The sequence below is a fragment of the Schistocerca americana genome, chromosome 3 (genome assembly GCF_021461395.2).
Source record: "Schistocerca americana isolate TAMUIC-IGC-003095 chromosome 3, iqSchAmer2.1, whole genome shotgun sequence".
NCBI classification, from domain to species: domain Eukaryota; kingdom Metazoa; phylum Arthropoda; class Insecta; order Orthoptera; family Acrididae; genus Schistocerca; species Schistocerca americana.
Window position 1 is genome coordinate 567,287,988 of NC_060121.1, and position 27,550 is coordinate 567,315,537.

General features: G+C 43.8%; 1 long non-coding RNA gene across 1 annotated transcript in view; it reads left to right on the top strand.

The window, feature by feature from the left end:
- Positions 1-27,550, top strand: part of LOC124607349 — a 347,199-nt gene that overhangs the window by 82,295 nt on the left and 237,354 nt on the right. Inside the window, exon 2 of the long non-coding RNA XR_006978813.1 lies at positions 9,092-9,185. This is a non-coding gene — a long non-coding RNA (uncharacterized LOC124607349). The remainder of the gene's footprint in view (positions 1-9,091; positions 9,186-27,550) is intronic.

Genomic DNA, 27,550 nt, shown 5'->3' on the forward strand with positions numbered 1-27,550 from the left:
AACAGCATTAAGCCAAGCCGGCCGGAGTGGCCGAGCGGTTCTAGGCGCTACAGTCTGGAACCGCGCGACCGCTACGGTCGCAGGTTCGAATCCTGCTTCGGGCATGGATGAGTGTGATGTCCTTAGGTTAGTTAGGTTTTAGTAGTTCTAAGTTCTAGGAGACTGATGACCTCAGAAGTTAAGTCCCATAGTGCTCAGAGTCATTAAGCCAAGAATGCCATAGTGTAAGAACAGGCTGAGGGGCAGTGAATGTGCTCCTTCCTTCAATTTGTGCACGCACATCGGAGCTGTGGTGTAGAGTTTATTGCCACAGGAAGTTAATTTGTCTACATTAGAGTAATTTGATTGCACCTCTTCTGCAATTCCGTTCAACGTATTTGCAAGCCAAGTGACGTACACCATACTGGGGTAAAGAATCTGAAGCCCCTTGGCTACTTTAGTCATATATGAAGCACCATCTGTTACTAGCAGCAAAACGTTCTCTCTGTTGACACCATCCGGCCACAGTAGCTTTATGGAGTTGTCAAACGAAATGGCAGTTAACATGTGACTTTACTATTTCCAGAGCTTCATACGTTAATAGGAACATTCCTCCACACCCGTCAACTTCTAGACCCGCGTGCTGTTCGTGGAACGGTAGAGAGACACCTTGAAGGTGATTCATTGAACCCTCTGCCAGGCACTTTACTGTGAATAGCAGAGTAATCACGTAGATGTAGATTTGCAACGTAACGCCCACTCACGTCGGTGGTTTAATCTATAGAGACCCAGAGCTCTGGTATGCAATACTAATTCGGATTTTGTTGAGCACCTCTTCGTAGCACACGGATACTTAGTTCTTTCTTACAAGGGAACCTCCCCATCGCACCCCCCTCAGATTTAGTTATAAGTTGGCACAGTGGATAGGCCTTGAAAAACTGAACACAGATCAATCGAGGAAACAGGAAGAATTCGTGTGGAACTATGAAAAAAATAAGCAAAATATACAAACTGTGTAGTCTATGTGAAACATAGGCAACATCAAATGCAAAGTGAGATCAGGAGCGCCGTGGTCCCGTGGTTAGCGTGAGTAGCTGTGGAAAGAGAGGTCCTTGGTTCAAGTCCTCCCTCGAGTGAAAATTTTAATTTCTTTATTTTCGCAGTTATTATCTGTCCGTTCGTTCATTGACGTCTCTGTTCACTGTAATAAGTTTAGTGTCTGTGTTTTGCGACAGCACCACAAAACCGTGCGATTAATAGACGAAAGGACGTGCCTCTCCAATGGGAACCGAAAACATTTGATCGCAAGGTCATAGGTCAACCGATTCCTCCACAGGAAAACACGTTTGATATATTCTATACGACACTGGTGACTGCATTTGCGTCACATGACAGGAATATGTTGTCGACCCACCTAACTTGTGCACTTGGCGAATGGGTAGAAAGATTCTTCTGCCTTGCCCGATTTAGGTTTTCTTGTGGATGTGATAATCACTCCCAAAAAAGTGATGAAAACATAATAGTTTGTCACATAAACTGCAAAAAATGAATGCAACAGTTTCACAGTCGCACAGTTTTCCCTGTGCTCTGTCAAAACATATGTTTTTAACGCTTTCAAATTTTTCCGTGTGTAGACCGTCAAATCCTGCATATGTCCAAGCAAATCTGAACATGTCCTGGAATTTTGCAGAGCGAAGTTGATTGTGTGTGTGTGTGTCTGAACTTTGATAATTGTCTGAAAATAAAAGATTAAAATTTTCAGTCGGAGGTAGACTTGAACCAAAGACCTCTCGTTCCGCAGCTGCTCACGCTGACCAAGGGACCACGGCGCTGCTGAGCTCTCGCTATCCTTGATGTTGCTTATCTTGGACATGTACTACTCAGTTTGTATATTTTATTTTTTTCATAGTTCCACACATGTTCTTCCTGTTTTATCGATTGATCTGTGTTCAGTTTCTCCAAGCCTATCCACTGTGCCAACTTATAACTAAATCTGAGCGGGGTGCGATGGGGAGGTTCCCTTGTTAGTGTAAATTCCTCTGGAACTGAATATGCTGTGACTTCTCCAAGAACTGTCTGAGGCACCTGTTCTCTAGCTTCAATGAGATATTGCAGGAAACCATTGTCATATACGTCCTTGAAGAATGAAGATGGACGTGTCAGGTCAAATAACAGCGTTATCTGCTGTCGTTTTTGAGCACTTCTCTTCACACAGCTACTCTTTTGAGCGATATTACTATGTTGTTGCAGATTAAAGCGCTTTTCTCTACAAACTTTACCTTCAAGTAGTTTACAAAATAATGTTTCCCCGTCAGTGCCGAAGATCTCACCAAAATTAGAAGAAAACCTCGCAGCTGCGTGCTGTTGGAGAAGTTTACTTTCGGCATGTTGAACCTGTAGACTTCCATAGTTCTGTTAAATTTCTATTCGACATTACTAACTCCAGATATTCTGTTTCTTGACAGGGGGCCAGATGACCTCGCTGTTTAGTGCCTTAACACCTCCACCTCCAGCCCCCCCTCCCCCGCCCCCTCTCCTCTAATCAACCAGCCAGTCAAGAGACTCAAGCTGCAACTTTTAGTCAGGTCCGACGTAGACCATTGCTTGGTACTCAAGAGGCGCATTTCCTTCCATTTGGAACGCCTGTCCCTCCTCGGGGCGGAACACGTGCAGGGCTGTTGGCAGAGGTGTGTGGCATCCTTTGTCACAGTGCCTCCACTGCGCGGAACAGCGAGGGTAAGTCTCCCGCCATTAAGCGTATCTGCTCTTTCTTTTGTGGCGTTTAATTTCCTCGCTTTTGAGAAGGGCGACGGCCACTGACAGGTCCAGATTCCGCCATTCGCTCTCCTCCATTTCTGCGACGTGACAGTGTGGTAACGGTACGTCGGCCACAAAAGGACCGCGTGTTTCTGCCTGCATTGGCAGCAGAGAATTGCCGAGGGAAGAATGATGGGGTGCACGCGGCTACAAGTCTCCCTGAAGGTATGCATGGAAGCCGAAAAACAGATAACTGTACGAGCAATCCACCTCAATCTCTTTTAATGTCAATAGGCTCTGAAATTGTTTCGGTTATTCGTATTACAGTGTCTTTCACCTGATTCATAGATTAGATCGGTTTAACCTGCTTAGCAAGTTAGATAGTGTACACACTTAGTTCGTTCCACTCGACAAGGAAATAGGACGCATCCAGTTAGGGGACACTGCGCCCAATGTGTGTGAGTGTACGAACGAGTGACAATTTGTTGTTTCAACAAGCAATAAATATCTCTAACATCAAGGAAAGACGCTCCAGACGAGTAAGTGTGAAAAAACAACCGGAAGTGTCCAACTGCTGATTCTTGTATCAGAATACTCGGCGTCGTCTGATTGGAGCTCACGAATATTATTGACAAGAAATGACAGTTCCGTAACTCCGATCTAATCAGGTGGAGGGAAAATCTTGCTAGCATTTCCTTATTCAAGGCTCCTGCAGTGCAAATTCAACATCGAGTACTCTAGTTTAGGTAAAGGTGCAGCGATCATCGCTAAATATGGCAGTCAGCGAAGAATGGGACACTGGATTCTGTCTAGCGTGTCGATTGCTATTTCAGTTGTGAAGAAATTGTGGGAACAGGACCGTTCCATCTTTCTGGGCATGAGGTCTGGATAAACGTTGCGAAGACTTGTAAATTATTGTGCCTGATGGCATGATCCAATGACAGTTCAACAGAGCGCTGAAAAGAAAAGAACATTAGCTGACTAACATCTTCTCGTTGACAGGATGCAGTTGAAGCTGATGAAGCTGTACAGGAAGTGACTGTTCCGTTGTCTTTCCAGACATTGTCGTTAGAGTACACTGTTGTGCAAAAATTAAGGACAAAAGAAAATTCAGCATGATTTCTCAGTGCCACGTAACATAGTTCGATGGAACGTGGACAATAATTAGAAAGAACTGACACACTACAGCACAAAAAATGGCTCTGAGCACTATGAGACTCAACTGCTGAGGTCATTAGTCCCCTAGAACTTAGAACTAGTTAAACCTAACTAACCTAAGGACATCACAAACATCCATGCCCGAGGCAGGATTCGAACCTGCGACCGTAGCGGTCTTGCGGTTCCAGACTGCAGCGCCTTTAACCGCACGGCCACTTCGGCCGGCACACTACAGCACAGACGTTAACTGAAAGAAATAGGTAGGAATGACACCTTTATTCAGGCAATAATTCCACTGAAGACACAGCGATGTGTAATGACCCCCTTGACATAACTGAAGGTGGGACATGGTTCTTAATAGTGTATGAGATCACCACGGACGACAATGCGTGCTCTGCAATTTGCTGCCGTGATGGCCACGAGGTTTGTAAGGGACTCTCGTGATAGGGCGTTCCAGTCCTCCACCAGCACTGCTGATAACTGTTCGAAAGTGTTTCCCGGTGCATTACGTGCTTCCAACGTTGTCGAACATGATCGTTTTGGTGGTCTAGATGTGTGGACAGTAGAGCTAAGCTTTACCAAAACTACGGTTCGTTAGCAGTACACAAATGACGTAGTAAGTGGTAGCATTACAGGTAGTATTGCCATCACTGGTAGTGAAAGAAGCGTAACTCAGTGTGTAAGAGAGAAACTGGGAACCGACGACTTCGCTTTATTTGTTCTGAACGTAGTTAGAATTGGACATCTCTCAGTGGTAGTCCATTGCGTATTTTAAATCTTTTCTTTTCCTACAGTAACCAGGGCGAATACACTTAAAAAAGGTGGTTTTGGTGTCGTGACAATGAAATTAATCATTTGATGACCGGACGCATCTGTCCATGCATTGGAAATTAAACTGAGAGCATTTGAATGTTTCATCTTATCTGTGACAACAGTGTGAACACGTTGATATTAAACATTGAGCAACGTGAGACCCATAGCACGGTCGTTACGTGTATCGTTACCAGGACGAATTAAATGAAAACCTTTCCTCCAGTAATGGGTCTCTAACATCGATAAAGATTGTTGTAATAATTCTCAGTGAAGCCGATGAGGCTTTCGAGAGGCTAGATGCTCATCAAATGAGGTCGCGGACATAGTAGACATCGAAGTTTAATTAGTTGATCACAAGGGGATCTCGGTATTTTTCCTGGTTCCTATTAAGGTTCTTGAGCCACGTGTTTGATAGATTGTGGGCGTAGGCTACACTTATGAAGGTGATCTCGTAGACGATGCATTGTCTTTATGGTTCCACGGAAATCACATATGGCTTCTGTCTTGCTTTGGATGGTCCTTGTAATGTAGAATTTCCACGCTTTCAAGCGATGACGCACGTGCGTCTTTTCACGGTTAAATTCGGCTCTGGATTCATTTTTGTGGATTACAATGCGCGACCGCATCGAACAGTGTAGATGGAGAAGCTCTTGGTACGAGAGGATATTCGGGGAATGGACTAGCCTTCCCGATCCCGCGACTTAAATCCTATTGAGCACGTGTGGCGTGCATTTGGGAGACGTGTAGCTCGTACACACACTCACCAGCGGCCGCCCAGCAGTTATCAACCGCGCTGCTGGAGAATGGAACGCTCACCCACAAGAACTGTTTATCAAGAACCTACTTTCGTCTTTAAATTTCACATACCAGTGTATTATTTCGTAGAGAATTCACAGCATCCGAAGCGGCACACTCAGGAAGAATGGTGATTTCTTAGTTAGGCTCTTCATCTGTTCCGGACGCAGAGCGCTCTCTAATCTAGACTCCAAATTGGATATATCGAACAGAGAAGATAGCACAGTACGTCTAGGACACCGTAGTGTCTCTCCCGAAAGTACGGTGAAGTATCGCTGGGCTGGAACATTAGAAAAGTGGGAGGTGCTGCCACTAACAGCCTTATGAAATAACGGCTGTCGCTGCATGCGCCCTGTAGTAGAAATTTTGAGGGCACACAGTGAGTTATTGCATAGATAGTGGCTGGAAGTTCTTCTTTCCAGCCACGCGGAAATAATTTAAGTATTGTTCGCCTGCGTAGTGGGTTTTCTTTGCCCTTTGAATCATGGGCTTTTACGTCGCCAGCAAGACCTTACAGTGTGTGATGCCAGTGGCGCCACCTAACAATGCGCTACATGTTGACAGAGTGCGTTTTGTATGCTGATTAGTGCTGGCTTTATGCATTTTTCCGTGGGTGCCTCTTGAATGTCTTTAAGGAAACAAATATTACACGTAAATTCGTAGGCAGACGTATGTAATGGAGGTAGTGCCGCCGTGGCAGCACAGAGACCGGTTGTGAATACTAGATGAAGTTGCTATTTTTTACTTTGGTACACTTCGTAAGGAATAACTACCTCAAGAGAGCTGCGGTTTTTCTACAGTGACGTCTCCAGGTGAGTTCATGTCTTTACTGAGAGCATTGGTACAAGTTGTGTTGTGAACACCGTTTTGTGCTGAAATACACTCTATTTTGCATTTCTGTGGTCCTACTAGGCAACAGCGGCGTTGGAACGAACGTATCGCTTTGAAGATCGTGAAAGAATAATGGATATATTTGGGTAACCTGTTACTGATTTATGTACCGGTTCCTTTACACGTTGTCCATTAGTTCGATGTATGTGGACGGGAGCATTATTTTTGCCAATACACGAATGTTTGTTCCTGCTATCATCAGTCGGCGTAATACATTTAAAAAACAAGTTACAAGATCAAAGCTAACTCCAGCGTTCAGAATGAATGACAGATATGTCTTAAATTGGCGGATAATTCTTAGCGTTTTTGTTTTGCATTTTGGTATTCCGGTTGTTATGCGTTTATTGGTCCGTTGTGAGTTTTTATTTGTATTTCACTGTTGTTGTTCGAATTATTCTGGAGATAGTGAGTGGGTGACAGCAGCAGAGGCAGCCAGAAACATTTGGGGAGTGTATTAGGATAATGTCATTGGTCAGAACACGGCAAGGAAATGATTTTCATGTTTAAAGAGGCTCGTTTTGACGTGACTTTCCACGTTCAGGAGGACTTTCGGGGTTTGAATAAGATCGTTTAAAGACATTAATCCACAATGATCGTCATCAGTGCGCTCGAGAACTGGCAGATATGATGAGCTGCGATCATTCCACCATCGCATCGTGCGACATTTGCAGTCTATGGGAAAGGTTAAAGAATCGGGTGTATGCGTACCGCAAGCTGTAAGGCAAAATAGCGAAATCAGCATGTGATCATCTTATCTTGCTCGTGAATAAAACCGTCTATTCTGTATCGTTACCGGTCACGATAAATGGTGTTTTTATGCTGACATAAGGAAAAGACGGAATGACTTCAGCCCAAAGAAAGCAGTTACTCCGTGTACAAAGACATCCGCGCAGCCACAAAAGATAGTGTTACACATCTTGTGAGATGACGGTGAGGTGTACTACGAATTGCTTCCCCCAAGTGTAACCATCACTGCTGGCATATGTGTACAACTGAGCTGTCTTGAAGACGCAATCTAAGAACAACGACCAGGAAGAATGCGTGAAGTGGTGCTACTACACGATAAAGGTCGCCCGCATTCTGCTAGACTGACAAAAAAATACTATGCAAGTCTTGGGTTGGGAAGGCACGCCGCGCCCATCTTATTCACCTGATCATGCGCCCTCAGATTCTCACCTTTCCTTCTCTCTGTCGAACAACCTCCGAGGAACTTACTATCCGGATGAAAATGCGCACCGAAAATGCTCGATGAGTTCTTCGTCTCAAAACCATGTGATTTCCACAGCCGCGAATGGTAAAGTTTTCCCAGCGTTGGCAGACTGTTGTAAGTAATGAAGGAGAGTGTACTGTTTCTTTGATCACGAAAGTCTCCGTTATATGTATCTGTTACGTTTGCTAAACTAACGGCAAACCGCTGCGAACTTATGCGCCAGTCAAATAGTAATGATGAAGACACAAACGGTTTACGCAATAGAAGTCGTATGGAAACCCAAAACTCATCTTCGCATAGACAAAGCTGTCTGAAAAGTGTCTCGTGTCTGTATTCCTTCTTGCAGTTTAATGAGCAACTCACTGAGCTCAGCCACTATCATGGATACGCTGTGGAAGATCGGGGATTTAAGGTCCCATCGACGACAAGATTCTTGAGTCGGAGCACAAGCTGGAGTTGGGAAGGAAATGGAAGGCATCGTTTTCGAAGGAACATTACGAGTATTTGCCATTAGAGGAACTGAGGGGAAAGCCAAATCTGGATGCTTGGACATGGATTTGAAGTCCAGACCTCCGAAATGGGAGTCGAGAGGCGTGTTCCGATGGAACGGTTATGTTCATTCAGAGTGGAGGGGGCAGAAAGGAAAGGGAAGAAATTGTTGATGTCAGTTGCATCGGGACCTGATATGCAAGCAGCGGCGACGAATGAAAATGTGTGCCGGACCCGGACTCGGGATTTCCCGCTTCCTAGGAAATTGCGGTAATCACCGAGCCATCCGGACACAGTGTTTATCGTAAATGCGCGGGCTACCTCGGCACGCTTCCCGACCGACCCATGCTCACACCGAGCACTACTTAACCGCTGTCCCCGCCCATGTGGTCCACGTTCTCTACTTTCAGATTCTCGCAGGAAGTCGAACGTGATTGAATATTCGCACTGAAGGTGGTGGATTCACGTCCCAACGAGGCGAATCAGTTATGCGAGTGCGTCGAACATGTCCGAAAGAACAGACTACACGCAATCTTATGATGGAGTAATTAACATTGCGTGGGACGAGATATGCAGCCAATGGACGAATTAATTACTACTAGATATGCTCTAATGGTGTCTACAGTATCTTAGCAGGAGTTTCATTCGTTGTCTCTGTACATTGATGAACCAGTAGTGCTACATCACCTGGCAATATATATATCTCTCTCTCTCTCTCTCTCTCTCTCTCTCTCTCTCTCTCTCTCTCTCTCTCTGTGTGTGTGTGTGTGTGTGTGTGTGTGTGTGTGTGTGTGTGTGTGTGTGTGTGTTAAAGGGAATTAGAAATTTTGTTGGAGCTGTTAATTTGCAGTAATACAGCGACGTCATTGTGGCGCCGCTGAGGCAGGTGTTTTTGAAAACGGGCGAAAACAAAGCAGAGTAGGCCGTTTAATACGGGCTGTGTTGTGCGGCAGCGGAGCAGCAAAGCCGGCTGCATTGTGCGTCCCTCCTGTGTTCCAGGGCAGCGGAGCGAGGCCGGAGCACGCCGCCCGTCCCAGCCCAGCCACGTGACCGGCGACCGAGGGGTATTCTGGGAGCGCCGCCCACACCACAGGTCGGTACCGGGCCGCGTGATTCTTTCCAGGAGCTCGGAGACTCGGCGACAGTCACCAGATGGAGTGGTGCGCAGATGCAGGCGGGTGCTGTAGCTAGGGCCAGAGTATTACGTGACGAATCAGCCAGTAGTGTCTTTCTGGCACGTTTGACTGTAGCGTGAACATTCAGCGTCTATTTTCTTTGTAGTTTACGTGTGGTGAAGGTAATCGCTCCAAACAAATAAGGACTCACGATAATACCGCCTCCAGCCTCAATAACGGCCTCTTCGGTGAGGAGGGAAGTCCAGAACTTCTTCAGCTATGGCATATCCAGCTGACGAAATGCTCTCCTTTACCAGACCGCTAGGAAGTTGATTGCTACATTTCATTTGTTTTTAAAATGGTCCCGACATTTTCTGTGTGATCAAGATACTTATTTAGTGGGTAACCAAGAAGCGACAAAGTGCCTGAGAATTGATGAAACGAGGAAGGTGTTTCTGTAGCATTCTGAACACGGATGTCATCATCTTGAAAGGTGGGAGTGCCCACAGCATGCATCATGTGAAGGAAACTGCAGCACTTAGTCATCGAGAATGTTGGAGTGAGGATCCCGAATCATGTACATGGTAACCTGAACAGATGGACCCATGACATGGTACGAAAAACACCCGAAAAATATCACAGAACCATCTGGGCTCCGTTAGGCACAATACACACTTCAAATTCAACACCTTAGTGGACCATTGGCCCATTTACGGACTTGCATTATTTGAGAATCAACTAATGTTTATTTCCTGTGTCGTTTGGTTGATTGAAGAGCTGCAGTTTTTTTTTTTTTTACTACTAGGAGCAAAGGCCATTTTCCAGGCTACTGATTCCAAATATCCATTGCATTATTCCGTATTGTTCGTTCGGAAGTTGGTTGAGATGGATCAGCTTTCACTGACAGTAGTCTACCAGTTCCCATCGCATTTGAAACCGTGACCCTCGTCATCTTGCACTGACGGTTTGGATCCTTTTCCCTGTCTGTTAGGATCATTTAACTGCTATGTTACATGGTTGTGAGCGGAAACTCCATCTCTTGTAAACATGATGGACACTCAACGTTGATGCACCGACAGACGGTGTAACATCGTTCACTGTGTGGTCTTGGGCACGTTTAAACACGATAGCACGTTTCTGTTATTCTCTCACTTTCCCACGTAGACCCATGTTATTTTCTATTGATCGTATGTTACCTTAGTGTGCTTTTCCAAAAATAGGTGAAAACCACCCTAGTAACACCACGTTAAAATCATACTTCTCATAAAACAGCAACGCCCAGGTGCATATACATTGCGATCGGTCAGCCACACGAAGTACACGTCGACTTCTGTGACCCGGACTGCGACAAAGCCCAGCTGCACACAACACTGGGCGCTTAACTTCAATTGCTGTTTGTGTCTTCGTTCTCTGTCCAAAGATGGATGCGCTTAACTTCCAATGCTGTTTGTGTCTTCGTTCTCTGTTCGAAGATGGATTTAATGCATCTCTCCCGTGTGCCCTGTGCAACACTTTTCGTCTCTGATTAAGTACGGGAAACTACAGCTGTTTCAAGCATATGAGCCTGGTTACGGACTTAACGTTAGAGACAGCTCGGCTAGGAGGGTGATTAACGAACAGCATTTCAAGACAGTGAGAGCCAATGAGTTTGCTTCATTTCGGATGTGCTTGTGTCACAGATGTTAGACTGTGCTTGTGTCGGGTCTGGCGGAGACATTATCTTGGGTGTCCTGTTGGCGCTGTGACAGACATACAGAAAGTTGAATGTTTACGTGTGAAACATTGCGGGAAAAATTTGTCAGCAAATGATTCTTGAAATAATGTACTTTGTCACACTGCTGTTATTTTTGTGACAAAAGGAAAGGAAATATAAGCTGGTCCATGTCTTAGTACGTGAATGTTCTTGTTGCTGGCTTCTGCTTCTGGAACATCGATTTATTGTAAAGATTCAGCGATACCTGTTCAAATAACTTATGGGTTTGCTGTCGGAAGTTATTTGAACATTCAATTCGCCGGGAAAAGTTAAGGTCTCACATTCAGCGATACCTTTGTGTAATTTGTACCACAATTTGCATTGAATAGTTGTCTTGGCGAATTCTGTTGCTTGCTACAATTAAATGTATATTTCGTCTTTAAATGATCATTTAGCGAGATGTAGAACGTGAAGTATGGAAATTTTGGTACAGATCACCGACGGACACCATAACACCAATGTCGGTTCTGTGTTTTGCACGAAGTTTATCATCACTCGCTATTTGCTGCGATCTTTGTCTCCAACGCTGCATTTACGGACGTGGTGTTAACGATTCGATCACAGCTAAATATTTGTGACAAGCAAGAATATAAATTTCGTTGCTGCTCGTTTTAGTCGCAGCAATTCAAGCTGTGATCTGCCTGTCCACACCCTCGGAAATTGCGTCATATTCGGAGTGAACAGCGAAGTATTCTTAACAAGTTGGTTTCAGCTTTAATTTTTCTATCAGACTGAAGTCATAAAATCGAAAAAAAACTTGTTCCTAAGAGAGACCGCTCTCATATGTAAATAACATCAAATATTACAGAGCATACTTCAGTTACATGAATAAGAAAGAACAAGAGTATGATATAAAAGCGAAAATGCTGAAAAGGTTTGTATTTAGCAAGACACGGACCTCTTATTTAGACACCATAACCATGAAACCATGTCGTTCACATACAAATCTTGGCATTAGTATTATCTATCTTAGGATCTCCAAAGGGTTCTTTGCTGTTGAAGTGCCGTTAACTGACTTTTAATTTTAACAAATCGTACCAAGAATGATGTTCGATGTTTGTGATAAATCTTCGATGCGTTATTACATTGAAACAACGTACCGCGTGATTATAATTAAACTTTCCTTAGTTAACACGTTATAGCACGGAAACCATTACCGTATAAGTATCAAACTTGGTAACATTAATGTCCAGATTATGGGGTGCATGATTCCTATGCGTCACAGCACCACCGTCCGGTTCCAACTATGACCACCAGTTGCCATGATCACTCATCGTGATTCATAGTCTGACACACCTTACCAGTCGCAGTGCATTTCTTGTCGTGTCGACATGGTCTTGGACAAAGGTAGCAGGGTATTATTGATGAAGCTCTATTGTTATTGTAACAACAGTAATGCTGCAGCTGCACTTCTAGAATATCGCCTTCTGAAAGCATTGGCGAAGAATCCTCTATCTCCATCTGCTGTGCGGAGCATCAAGTAGTAGTTGGAATCAACGGGAGAAATGGGCGTCGCTCCGGGAAGAGGCCGACGACCGGTTGCACCACAGGTGGTTGATGAAATCGCTGTTACTATGGCAGACAACGCTGCGCGTAATTCCCGATCGTCAGGCTGTGGGCGTGCTGTGTCAACAGTTGAACATCCCGTGGTCCACTGTACGGAAGGTGCTTCGAACCATTCTCAAATGGTATCTGAACAAGATCCACATCGTACAGCAACTTGCACCACAGGACGCACAACGAAGTTTTGACTTCGCTCTCCACTTTCTCGCGAGGATTGAAGTTGACGAGGGCTGTCCTTGGACCATCTTATGGACAGACGACTCATTTTTCTCTGGTGAGTGAGATCAACGCACAAATTTGCCGAATGTGGGGATCTTCCAGTCTCTGTGCATGGTTCCTCTGTATGGTGAACGTGTCACCATATAGTGTGTATTGACGGCTACGTTAATCATTGGCCCATTATTTTTTTAACAGGTTGGTGGTCAAGGACCAAAGACGTGCAGTGTAACTGGGCAGCGTTACTGCGATATGCTTCGCCAGCATATCATATCCGCCCTACAGGAGAGAGACGCGTTGAACTCAATTTTTCATGCAAGATGGGGCCCCACCGTACATCGCTCGTCAAGTTCACCTGCTTCTCCGAAACACATTTGGAAACTATAGAATTATCAGCTGATCGTTTCCAAATGCTTGGCCGGCACGATCACCTGATCTCACTCCCTGTGATTTCTGGTTGTGGAGCTACCTGAAGGGCAGGGTTTACCAGGGGAAGATTCACACACGTGCTGATCTGAAGCGCAGCATATCAAAATAGGTAGCTAGAATACCTACGGAAATGCTTCGTTCTGCTGTGCAGAATGCAATCCTGCGCTTTCACACTCTTCTGGACACTGATGTGCGCCATATTGAACCCCTCTTGTAGCAGTAATGGTACCGGTAGGTAATCGTATGATGTTCTGTAGCGGCACATTAAAAGTATTTCTTGAACTGATGATGCGTTATTTCTCTTCCCCATGCCCTTGACATTAATTCTACCAAGTTTGGTACTCGTACGGTAATTAGTTTCCGCGTTGTAGGGAAAGTACGGTACTGTAATAACACGCGAGTTCTTAATACAGAAACAAAAGAATATGATGAAATCTAATATTAGGTCTCCAAACTAGCAAGCGAGCGACGCCACGTGACCAGACCACCCGAATGCTGTGAAGTGCTATTGACTACTTTTGTTTCGGTCCGAACTGTCCGTGACGACAAGTGCTTACTGTAGTAAAGATTTTTCGCCCACATCTCTCATTTACCAATTTAACGTTTCCTTAATGCTTCGGCACGTGCCCTATGAACCGATCTCTTCTTTTAGTAAAGTTGTACCATTAGTTTCTTTTTCTCGTTCAGATTAGTATCCCATCATGAGTTATCATATCTACCCATCAGTAGTCCGATTAAAATAACTTTGTGATTGACAGATTGCTTTGGCGGGGTGAGCGTTTTGGCAAGCAGCCATACATTCTCTACAAGGCTGTACACTTACAAAACGGGCAACGTAGCGAGCACGTGGCGCTCGACAAAAAGACAACTGGCTATTGGTTCGCGTTTGGCCGCTACCACTCGACTCCCTGAAAATTCAGTTACAAAGGTATTTTAATCGGGGCATAATCTTTAGGATGGTTCTGTAGTACCACACTTCAAAAGCTATTCTCTTCTTGTCTGAAGTGCCTACTTCCACGTTTTGCTACCGCAGAATGCTACAATCCAGACAAATACCGATTGAAAAGTTTCTGTAATACTTAAATTTATTTTAAGCGTTAACAGATTTTTCCTTTTTGGAACACTTCTTTTTCTAGTGCCACTTTGAATTTTATATTCTCTCAACTTCTGTCACCGTCAGTTATTTTAATGCCTATATATCAAAACTCATCTACTGCTTTCATTATCTCACTCCCTAATGCAGGTTGACGCACGAAAAACCGGCCCCGGATACAGACTGCTCGCCAGTTACGCACGAACTGTTGCCTGCCACGAGCAGATAGATAAACATCTAATAATTAGATGATAAAGAAATAAAAAGTAAGGTGATTCGAAGGTCTGCATTTACGGCTTTACGTTAGGTACTGAAAATGACCTTGCGCTTCAGTGCATTTTCACACGCCCTAAAATGCAAAATACACTTTCAGCAACTCTTCTGCGTCAGTTCTCAAAATTTCATTGCAAATATTGACTTTCAACTCTTTTAACGTTGTTGGATTATTTGCATACACTGCTCCACAGGTAAAAGTGAAACGTGGTTAGGCCTGACGAACGCGACAGACAAAATCATTTGCTCACAGTCATGTGAATGTTAAATGAATTCGTGAGATTGACGACTCGTGTGAAGTGTGACAGGTCGCCCCCATCTCGTTGAAAGACGGTATACGTATGTTTATTGGAGGGGACGGGGGTTTTCAACTGTGCGTAAAATTCTTCCAGAATCGCTTGTACACATTACCGTTCGCTTTTTTCCCCGAAACGTATGAGACCCACAGTCCGACTTGGCGGACACAACACAACACACCACACACCGATTTTTTCACCGAAAGGGGTTTCCTCATTAATCGTATTGTTTGTAGACCAGTAACAGGTGTTCTGGGAGTTCATCGTCATGTCAGATGGAATCAGGCTTGATCACTCATTAAAAAAACAGTAGCGTGTCCAACGTTCCACTCTCAATTGTTTGACATAGCCACGTACAGTATTTCACATGTATTGTCTTACCTTCTACTTTCGTATCTTGGACATACGAGATTGTGTAGGGCTTCATTCCCATATGGGGTAAAACACGTTAAGAAGACCAGCGCGAAACGTTGACTTGTTGAGACAATTTACGTGTCGACTCTGTATCATTCGTCTCGAATACCCACGATCATAGCAGATGTTCGAACAGACAGGCCTCGATTCTTTCTTGAGTTTGCAATGGGTCCTCTAGTACGCCCCTTTTGTCACCAAATCCTCTATACTGCTCTTCGGTGGGATGGAAACGCCAGAAAACCTCTTTGCGAGCAATGTCCCGCCTTTCCTTAAAGGAACTGGTACTCGCGCACACCTTCACTATTGCGATTCTTTCTTCAAGATGATTCACCTCGCTGAGATATTTATTTCACACTTCACATATCTTAACGAAGTCCGAACGGCTTTCGCACTGACAACATAAAACATAGGTGCAACAACGTCGAAACAATAGATGGCAATTGGCGGAGGACAATGAGCAATCTAGTACCAGGGGCCAGTTTTTTTTTTTTTTTTTTTTTTTTTTTTTGCGCCACCCTGTGTAATTCCCTCAGATTCATTAATAAGGCTACTTTCAATTAGCTTTGTTGTACTTTTCTTGATATTCATCCTATATTTACAAAATTCCCGTCTGCCCATTCAGATTTAATCCTTCCGTGGTTCCGTAAATTGATAACAGCGAGTGGGGGAATGAATATCCTTCTCTGTAGCAGTTCGGTCAGAGGTCGTGTTCAGTCTTCAGATGGTTCTGTGTGGATGGAACATTTAACCGTCATCTCGCTACCGTGTTCTGTGGGTAGTTTGCCGCCACTTCAGTTGTAGCCTCAGCTCTGCGGGCTAAGTTCACGGTACGGCGCCACCCTCTCGACCACAGGGGGTCGTTCTGTTCTCTGCTCGAGCGATTGCCGCGCGGCCCTCACTTGAAGCAGCCATTGATTCTGGGAGCCTCAGCTTCTGAGCTCCCATTTGCGCCGCCACCCTTTTCGAGAGCCACTTGGATGGGGCGGAGCAGAGCGGAGACCAGGACGCTGTTTCCTTCGCGTCCGGCCGCTATTGGACCCCCGCCGGTCTGCACTCCCAAACAACACCGTGCGCTCCGCCGAAGCCGCGCCTTGCCACTTCAGCCGTCGGCTGTCTAACCTTTATAGTGGCACCGTTCTTCCAAAGAGTTTCACTCTGCCGCCTGTTCGGCATCCTTACTATTGGAGAAGTTCTGTTCTCACAGTTTCTTGTTATGTTTAGGTTTGTTTCAAAGCTCGTTACAGCGTGCAGTACATCCAGAAGAGAGAGAGAGAGAGAGAGAGAGAGAGAGAGAGAGAGAGAGAGAGAGAGAGAGAGAGAGAGAGAGAGAGTGCTAATAACATTAGGGTATTTCTTCCATAAGCAGCGGTGAATTGGTATGCCACTGAGACAAAATCGCCGTGAGCATTGAGGCAATCATCCACCGATGAGTTTGAAGATGCCTGTCTGTTGAGTAAAACACCGTGTCGTGCTCTGTCAAGAAATGCGTAACTGCCAGGTGCATATCGTCGTCCGGCAGGAGTCGTCGACCCGGCAAGGCCCTTTTTAGTGGATCGAAGGTGTGATAATCGCATGGGTGAGATCAGGACTATAGGGCGGGTGCCCGACTGTCTCCAACATGAGTTGGCTCAACTTAAGCGTTACGACCTTTGCGACATGGGGACGTGCGTCATCGTGAAGGAGTAGCACCCCTTGCCGCAGTTCTCCTGGACGTTTCCGTTGTTTCGACAGACATGCTGCCCCATAAACGTTCTTCGTTCTCCGATGGATGTTTGCCGATGTTTGCTATTCGACAGCCGAGAAAGAATTAACAGCACGTTGGCCCTGTTTGGATGCATTTTCTAATAACTTCGTCAAAGTGCACATTTCCACGTTTATCTGACGCACCTCGGAAAGACACGAAGGACAAACTAACCAGTTGCCTATATGTCGGCGCTTAGGAGTCGCGCTACGTTTCATATACTCAGCAGCAATGCCCTTAGACGGAAACTTTGTCATCCCTTACAGTAATTAATTCGTCTACTTGCTGCATATCATCGTCTATCTCTTCTCATACTGTATTAATCATTCCACCAGCAGCGTATGCCTCCAGATCAGTAGTTTCCAATGTCTCTGAGCCCATTACCCTTGAGCAATCAGATATTAGCTATTACCCCCTCCACTGCTCCCCCATCATCAAAACTAGCGCTAATTAATCTGTAGAATGGAATAGGATTTTCTTCGGTACTTCAGTTTTTATAAATGACAGAAGATAATGAAATTTCGTTTTTTAGATGCTCTATTTAACCACGAAGTAACGGGTCAGTGAGAACGATCGGTACTCTGTATCTCTAACAACCTTTTTTATGGAATGAAGAACAAATTTTCAGTGCTTTGCGTTTGCTGCATACAAGTCCGCCTCAGAAAACAAAGCTACCGCATTTTATCACGTAATTCCTCCATTTTTTCTCGAAAAATTTTCTTGAAAACACTAGGGAGGGAATTACGCTAGTAGTAGAGTGATGCTTCTAGGAATTCAGAAAGGAAGGGAAACGTTGTTAGGTAGGTAAAAAGTTATATTTACGGTAATTTGTGAAAAAAGTGGTACCTAACGATAGTTATTTTCAATTAACACCAAAGAACTGGATTCATACCACGGTTTCATTACGCTTACAATGAAGAGCAGCAAACCATTGTTTCTTTTCCCTTCGTATTCTGCGGCCTCGCTTTCGTCACTGTCTTCACTATTTACAGGCTCAGGTAGCACAGCGTCTTCACAGTTGTCACTATTCCTCAACATGTCCTCGGAACCGTCAGTGGCACAAATTCCAGTTTTTTAAAAACTCCTCTTACCAGTATCGACACTAATTTTGTCCCATGCACGGACTATTCACTCGCACATTGTTGGTATTCATGTCTTCCCCTCTCTTGTCTTCTGGAATCAGCTGATGAGATCCTGCCGCCATCCATTCTGAATACAGGCGTCGAAGAAGTTGTTTGAAATGCGTTTTATTTTCTCCTTTACGGCCTCCACAAGTTGAATCCGAAAACTTTCTAGGTCAGGAAGGGACTCCTTTTGTAATAATGCCCCCTGGTCGTCTTCCCCAGACTCTGTCCAATCAATCCACCATCAGATCTGTTGTCATAAAGTCCTTTTCCTTGAACTCGTAAGCGAATTCCATGTAGTGTAGTCTTCTTTCGTTATGGTTTCCTTTTAAAGATGACATACAGTGGAAGTTTACTGCTGTCTGCTGGAATGCGCGACGTCACTGTGCACCTTAGTTTCCCGCTCCAGTCGTCCTCCCAATGACACTTTTTGAGCCAATTGGAGCAACGGTGGTGTTATGCGGCGTATCAAAAAACGCCGGCGCCTGATCAGCGCCACGAACCTGGGAGAGCAAATACCCATATTGCTGTCGCACTTGTAATACGTAACGATGGAACTCGATTACCTTATCCGTGTGGCCTTGAGGTAAACGCTGGCACAAAGATGTTCTCTTTCGTAGACAGATTTTGCCGTCTCATAAAACGAATCACCCAGCCAATGTTTGCTTTAAAATCGTTTGTGTCAGTGTTGAGCTTGGCAGCTATTTCGCGAGCTTTGTTCTGCATAATTTCGTAAGAGACAGCACAACCATCATCCTGAATTTCATTGAAATAAGCAATTACACCATTATCAATTCCGGGGTATATCCCTGTTTTATGCCCACGGAAATATTTGGGATTTGCCTTTGCAGCCATGAGTTTATCTTCTTGTCTCCGCCAGTACCGTTTTGAATTGGGAACAACGGAGAAATGTCTTCCTGCATCTTTCACTCCGTTTATATCGGCGTAAGGTAACACCTTTAATTTAAATTTTGCCATATTGTTTAAATATTTTACATTATGACGACTTGCAACAAACTGACCTAGAAATACGTCAGCATCTTCAGTTTTCAAATTTAGGTCTGTTGTGGCAATGAAAATATTTTTATTCTAAGCGCCGCTGTGTTCCTTGTTGTCCAGTGTCAAGTTATTTGAAGGTCGCCCTAGGAAGAACGAACCAGGGGAGGGAATTACGCGCTATGTTAATAAAATAATTTCTTAACGATGAAAAATCGTAGGGGAGGGGAATTTCTGAGAGGGGGAGCTTATGTGATAAAATACGGTAACTATTAACACTGACATCAGGCATAAAATATGCTTCTGTGTACCACGCCTTCTTACTAGCAATTGCCTCACCGACACTCTGCAACCATTAAAAAAGAAAAGTAGTTTGCGCTATGCTTATGAGTAATGTTTGTAAATCACTTAATTTCTGGGCCACTTAGTTCGGAACTGCCAGAAACGGGAAAATTTCTGCCTACCAATGCTTTGTGTCTGACCACTGCCGCTAATAATAATAATAATAATAATAATAATAATAATAATAATGTGTAGGGCCTACAGCAATGAACATAGTTACTTCTGTGTTATATTTCAGTTTATCTGCTGCGAAACGATTAATGAAGCAATTTCTGAAGTATTGCGGGAATTTTCACAAGGTGTAACGGTATGTTTGTTTTCACCCCTCGGAAAATTTCATTTTATTTATTAGGGGTAATTATCATCAAGTTGGAAACCACTGCTGTAGACTCTCATTTCGGAGGTCTGAAGTTCAGATCGATGTCCAGCGTCCAGATTTCGATTCTTCGCAGTCATTCTAAACCGCTTAAAGCAAATGCTGGGAGTATTTCTTCGCAAACGACGCGTCTGATTTCCTTCTCAAATCTAGCTTGTAGACAGTCTCTAATCATTCCTCAACGACTGGACGTTAAATCCTTATCTTTTTTAATGCATGCGTGATGATGGTGGGTGAGCTGAGTGACCTGTGGATTCAGTTGCTTGAAGGAATACAACAATGAGACACTACCTGTTCATCGTTTGATGAAAACAGATACATATGTAAAACATTTGTGGACAAAATGTGCACAATCAGAAGCTCATATGATCTTGCATTTCCAGATCCAGTTCGCTGATCCATTCGATCGCGTCTCCTGATGGATAGTGAATTTCCATTATCGTTCGTTTGTACGCTCGAAGAGGACAGTCTGCAACGATATGGTGGATTGACCGTAACGAGGCATTGCATTCAGAGTTTGCTTAACTATCCCATCCACACAGTACACACAACTGCTTGTCCGGTTCATGATGTTGTTGTTGTTGTGGTCTTCAGTCCTGAGACTGGTTTGATGCAGCTCTCCATGCTACTCTATCCTGTGCAAGCTTCTTCATCTCCCAGTACTTACTGCAACCTACATCCTTCTGAATCTGCTTAATGTATTCATCTCTTGGTCTCCCTATACGATTTTTACCATCCACGCTGCCCTCAAATGCTAAATTTGTGATCCCTTGATGCCTCAGAACATGCCCTACCAACCAGTCCCTTCTTCTTGTCAAGTTGTACTACAAACTCCTCTTCTCCCCAATTCTATTCAATACCTCCTCATTAGTTACGTGGTCTACCCATCTAATCTTCAGCATTCTTCTGTAGCACCACATTTCGAAAGCTTCTATTCTCTTCTTGTCTAAGCTATTTGTCGTCCACGTTTCACTTCCATACAAGGCTACACTCCATACAAATACTTTCAGAAAAGACTTCCTGACACTTAAATCTATACTCGATGTTAACAAATTCCTCTTCTTCAGAAACGCTTTCCTTGCCATTGCCAGTCTACATTTTATATCGTCTCTACTTCGACCATCATCAGTTATTTTACTCCCCAAAGAGCAAAACTCATTTACTACTTTAAGCGTCTCATTTAATAATCTAATTCCCTCAGCATCACCCGACTTAATTCGTCTACACTCCATTATCCTCGTTTTGCTTTTGTTGATGTTCATCTTATATCCTCCTTTCATGACACTGTCCATTCCGTTCAGCTGCTCTTCCAGGTCCTTTGCTGTCTCTGACAGAATTACAATGTCATCGGCGAACCTCAAAGTTTTTATTTCTTCCCCATGGATCTTAATACCTACTCCGAATTTTTCTTTTGTTTCCTTCAGTGCTTGCTCAATATACAGATCGAACAACATCGGGGAGAGGCTACAACCCTGTCTCACTCCCTTCCCAACCACTGTTTCCCTTTCATACTCCTCGACTCTTGTAACTGCAATCTGGTTTCTGTACAAATTGTAAAAAGCCTTTCGCTCCCTGTATTTTACCCCTGCCACCTTTAGAATTTGAAAGAGAGTATTCCAGTCAACATTGTCAAAAGCTTTCTCTAAGTCTACAAATGCTAGAAACTTAGGTTCGCCTTTCCTTAATCTTTCTTGTAAGATAAGTCGTAGGGTCAGTATTGCCTCACGTGTTCCAATATTTCTACGGAATCCAAACTGATCTTCCCCAAGGTCGGCTTCTACTAGTTTTTCCATTCGTCTGTAAAGAATTCGCGTTAGTATTTTGCAGCCGTGACTTATTAAACTGATAGTTCTGTAATTTCCACATCTGTCAACACCTGCTTTCTCTGGGATTGGAATTATTTTATTCTTCTTGAAGTCTGCGGGAATTTCGCTTGTCTCATACATCTTGCTCACCAGATGGTAGAGTTTTGTCAGGACTGGCTCTCCCAGGGCCATCAGTAATTCTAATAGAATGTTGTCTACTCCGGGGGCCTTGTTTCGACTCAGGTCTTTCAGTGCTCTGTCAACCTTTTCACACAGTATCGTATCTCCCATTTCATCTTCATCTACATCCTCTTCCATTTCCATAATATTGTCCTCAAGTACATTGCCCTTGTATAGACCCTCTATATACTCCTTCCACCTTTCTGCTTTCCCTTCTTTGCTTAGAACTGGGTTTCCATCTGACCTCTTGATATTCATACAAGTGGCTCTCTTTTATCCAAAGGTCCCTTTAATTTTCCTGTAGGGAGTATCTATCTTACCCCTAGTGAGATAAGCCTCTACATCCTTACATTTGTCCTCTAGCCATCCCTGCTTAGCCATTTTGCACTTCCTGTCAATCTCATGTTTGAGACGTCGTAAGCCTCTACATCCTTACATTTGTCCTCTAGCCATCCCTGCTTAGCCATTTTGCACTTCCTGTCTATCTCATGTTTGAGACGTCTGTATTCATTTTTGCCTGCTTCATTTACTGCATTTTTGTATTTTCTCCTTTCATCAATTAAGTTCAATATTTCTTCTGTTACCCAAGGAGTTCTACTAGCCCTCGTATTTTTCCTACTTGATCCTCTGCTGCCTTCACTACTTCATCCCTCAGAGCTACCCATTCTTCTTCTACTGTATATCTTTCCCCCATTCCTGTCAATTGTTCCCTTATGCTCTCCCTGAAACTCTGTACAACCTCTGGTTTAGTCAGTTTGTCAAGGTCCCATCTCCTTAAATTCCCACCTTTTTGTAGTTTCTTTAGTTTTAATCTACAGTTCATAACCAATAGATTGTGGTCAGAGTCCACATCTACCGCTGGAAATGTCTTACAATTTAAAACCTGGTTCCTAAATCTCTGTCTTACCATTATATAATCTATCTGAAACCTTTTAGTATCTCCAGGGTTCTTCCATGTATACAACCTTCTTTTATGATTCTTGAACCAAGTGTGAGCTATGATTAATTTATGCTCTGTGCAAAATTCTACCTGACGGCTTCCTCTTCCATTTCTTACCCCCAATCCATATTCACCTACTATGTTTCCTTCTCTCCCTTCTCCTACTGTCGAATTCCAGTCACCCATGACTATTAAATTTTCGTCTCCCTTCACTACCTGAATAATTTCTTTTATCTCATCATACATTTCTTCAATTTCTTCATCATCTGCTGAGCTAGTTGGCATATAAACTTGTACTACTGTGGTAGGCGTGGGCTTCGTGACTATCTTCGCCACAATAATACGTTCACTATGCTGTTTATAGTAGCTTACCCTCACTCTTATTTTTTTTATTCATTATTAAGCCTACTCCTGCATTACCCCTATTCCATTTTGTATTTATAACTCTGTATTCACCTGACCAAAAGTCTTGTTCCTCCTGCCACCGAACTTCACTAATTCCCACTATATCTAACTTTAACCTATCCATTTCCCTTTTTAAATTATCTAACCTACATGCCCGATTAAGGGATCTGACATTCCACGCTCCGATCCGTAGAACGCCAGTTTTCTTTCTCCTGATAACGGCGTCCTCCTGAGTAGTCCCCGCCCGGAGATCCGAATGGGGGACTATTTCACCTCCGGAATATTTTACCCAAGAGGACGCCATCATCATTTAACCATACAGTAAAGCTGCATGCCCTCGGGAAAAATTACGGCTGTAGTTTCACCTTGCTTTCAGCCGTTCGCAGTACCAGCACAGCAAGGCCGTTTTGGTTAGTGTTACAAGGCCACATCAGTCAATCATCCAGACTGTTGCCCCTGCAGCTACTGAAAAGGCTGCTGCCCCTCTTCAGGAACCGGTTGATGATAATCCATTGATATCTGGGGAGATCGAAGGGCTTTCGACTAGATGTCTGTTGACAATAGATTACGGCTTCCACCAGATTTTATGTGAAAGGTTAGCAGTGAAAGGCAACAGAACAAAGTTGTTTGTTATGTGGTACGACGGCTTAATTTCAAGCGTTGGTGTCCTGCTTGGTAAATTGGTAGCTGAGTATTCTTCTGAAAGTTGTTCCAGACCTTCAGCAGAGCTACTGATTTTCTTAGAGCTGGAGAAGGTGGGTTGCTGAGTACAGGAAGCCATAGGATTTTTTACTCCGAATGTATCCCGTAATTATTTACATTGACTGACTGAGTTGGCACGTCCATCTTCTTAGTGTGAGCACTACTGATCCTGGTCGAACGACAGTATTCAGTAGCAATGATAGGGTTAGGGCTGTGGATCTTAAAACACGACCATTAGCTCCCCGTTGGGTACCAGTTCAAGGTTTTGAAGAATGGTTTTTCTCGTTTCGACTTTAGTAGCTACAGCTGCAAGATTCCTTCTGCTTGTAAGTTAGAGTTGCGCCTAGTGTTATATCTAGGTATTTTGTTGTACTACGGTACGTCTAGACTTCGCCTTTGACTTCGGGTTTGTAATTTGCCTCTGTCGCGTAGGTGAAATACAACTATAATTGTTTCCTGAGGATTTAGGTGGAGGCACCATTTCTTGAAGCATACTTCCAATTCAGTGGATAAAGTGGTTTTAGAATCAGGAAAGTTGGAGCTCTGGCCCGTGAAACAATTTCATCAGTGTAAATGAATTTTCTTGATGAAGCGTTTGAGTTTTTACCCATCTTCAACTAGTGTAATTTTTTTGTTTTCATTTCTGATACATATTTGTGGACTGAATTTTGAACCCTGAAGCTACCCTGTGTAAAATAATTCATCTAGCTACCACGCTTCTCCAATTGTATATGTCCATGTAAATAATAGCTTCCTGCACTTACTTTATTTCTCTAACTTGTAGTTTCTTTTTGTGATTTTTATAAACATAACACGCACGCGCGCTTTTAGCTACATTGATCATTGCAATTTTCGCCATGGCGTCGATTTCAACGTTCGTTTGCCCATCCCCCATCTAATCTTTTACCTTCTTCTTGTATCAGTGAACCGTGACTAAGGCTTATTCATTACATCACTTGATAGTTTGTGCAATTGACATTCTCGTTATCGTAGTTCACCAAATAAACTTACGTAGTCCTTTTTGATTCTCATTCAGATCAAACATCGATTCTCAATCGGATTAGCCGCTAAGTTCATTTTATAAAATGTTCTCGATGCTAATTTTCACAAGCCTTGCCAGTAAGTAATTCACTTTCATGAAATAACCAATATTCCTATAAAGTGCTACAAAGCACCTCCGTTTCCTCAGCAATTACAATAATCCACTGAAATAATTTCTGCCCACTAACCATTTATTAGCACGGCGCTTGCGGACGAAACACACCTGCCCTCGTGAAGGTCTCGTAACTGCCTATTCTGCCTTGGTTGTAGTTTGTAGTTCGCTCATCCTTCTTGGATCTCCGTGATCAATACAGTATAGTTTTTTTAGTTTACCTATTATTCTCACGATGATATGGTTATCTGGTTTCCCATGGTCTCATTATTATTCTCCTGATGATTCACTTTTGTGGTGTTATAATCAGATGCCCAATGAGCATTTCGTCCTTGTCACGCTTCTTGTAAATACTTGCGATAGAAGCTTCCATCCATTTTCTTGGTATTTTAATACCTAGATATAACACTAGGCGCAACTCTAACTTACGGTTGTTCTTCTTTCTGAGTGGGAAATTCTGTCAGTTTCTGTAGTGTTAATTCATTTTTTAAAACTGTTTTACTTGCGAATGTTATTTCTGGTTGTGTAACTATTTCGTAATGTTTCGAAAAAATGGTTCAAATGGCTCTGAGCACTATGGGACTTAACATCTGTGGTCATCAGTCCCCTAGAACCTAGAACTACTTAAACCTAACTAACCTTAGGACATCACACACATCCATGCCCGAGGCAGGATTCGAACCTGCGACCGTAGCGGTCGCACCGTTCCAGGATGTAGCGCCTAGAACCGCTCGGCCACCTCGGCCGGCTGTAGTGTTTCAATTGTTTGGCTCCTGAACTATTCCGAAGTATTATATCATTTGTTTTAATCATTCCTGCCATATTCTTGACATATAATTGCGTGCATACACGCAATAAAATTACGGATGGTTTATATTTTAAACTTTACGGAGAATTCAGAGCTCGTTCCCTTCTATGTAAAAAGGAGATTTTTTTTATTTTTGTTTTTTGATCACTAACCTATTGTGTCAAACACCTAAGTTATAAACTTAAATGTATAGGAATTCGATCGCATTCAGACGTTCACCTAAAAACTGTTGACCAATACACCGAATGGGCCTGCTGTCAAATTGTGACTTCGTATTCGTTTCTTAAGTTAAAAAAAAAAACCTGCTTCAGCTACGTTGCGAAACCAACATTTCACGTACCAATAAACAAAGAGAAGAGCTGAGTTTGAGTGTTCATGTAAAAGTGCAGGGCATGGTCCACGTGGGATGCCGTCAGTAAAACAAAAATCATTGTCTTTTCAAAAGCTGAAACATTCATTTGGTATGAAACGACCACGTGTAATGACGCTTTCCCGTTGGGACGGAGAAAACCGTATTTTCTTTCCATTATATCAGAAACGATATTTAAGAGTCCTTGGTGGTGGTGGTTGTATGGAATCATTTATTGGGAGACCTCGTCTGGGGTGGTTAGGCCGCCTAGTGCAAGTTTCCTATTTGACGCCACTTCGGCGACATTGCAGTGAGGTGGAATATTTAGAACAACACACATACCAAGTCTCCGAGTGAAGAAAATCTCCGAGCTGGCCGGGAATCGAACCCGAGACCCTACGATCTAGAAACGGTTACACTAACAACAAGGCCACTTTTAACAGTTTTACGTTATTATACTTTTGCTCCAGTGGGAAAAGTGGGCGCTGGCAGTTTAATCTTTCAAGCTGCTTTGGACCTGAACCATTTTGGAGTACAGTAGATTGCACAAGCGCCTTTACTTTACGCTATGCGCTAAATTTGTGATCAGTTGTTCGTTTGCCTTCCAATCGACGGAGTTAAGAGGGATGCGGCCTTTCCGTCTGCTCTGGTAATGCTGTAAATGAGATGGGGCGGTGGTAGCACGACGGATACTCGGATGCATTCGTACGGCGGTTGAGAGCTCCATCACACCATCCAGATTTAAGTTCGCGTGATTTCCCTAAGTCGATTAAACCGAATGACCTTTGAAAGGGCACGTCCGATTTCCTTGACCATCCTTCACTGTTCTCAGCTTGCGCTCCAGATGTGATGACTTCGTCGTCGATGGCATGTTATACCTTAATCTTCCATCCTTTGGATTATACAAACTGTGTCAACATGTTTGAGCTGTGGAGTCGGGGACAAATTATGGGCGCTTATGTGCAATAGTTACATATGCCAGCTAGCAGGATTGCGTGCGACCATGTTTATTCGCCCAGGAGCGGTGTCATGTAGCCAGATTATGTAGCGCTGGTATTTGTCACGGACTGCCGAGAGCCTAAGACCACAATTACCCAGGGTCACGTCCACTTCGTGGAGAAGGTGAGCGACGAGAGAGAGAGAGACGGAGACGGGTGCTCGCCCCGAATAGCACCAGACGCTGTTTATAAACAAAGCACGGTCGTAAATTTAGTGGCCTGTGGGCGGCCTGGAGGAGGAGTTCGGGTATGAGGACAGCTGGAATGGCGTCGCCGCTTGACAAGTGGCTAAAACGTAGTGAGAGGCCCTACGCAGACGGCGTGACGTGGTGTGGCGCTCTGTCTGCGGAAGCTACTCCCACTTGGTACACCGCTAGCAGCAGCCGC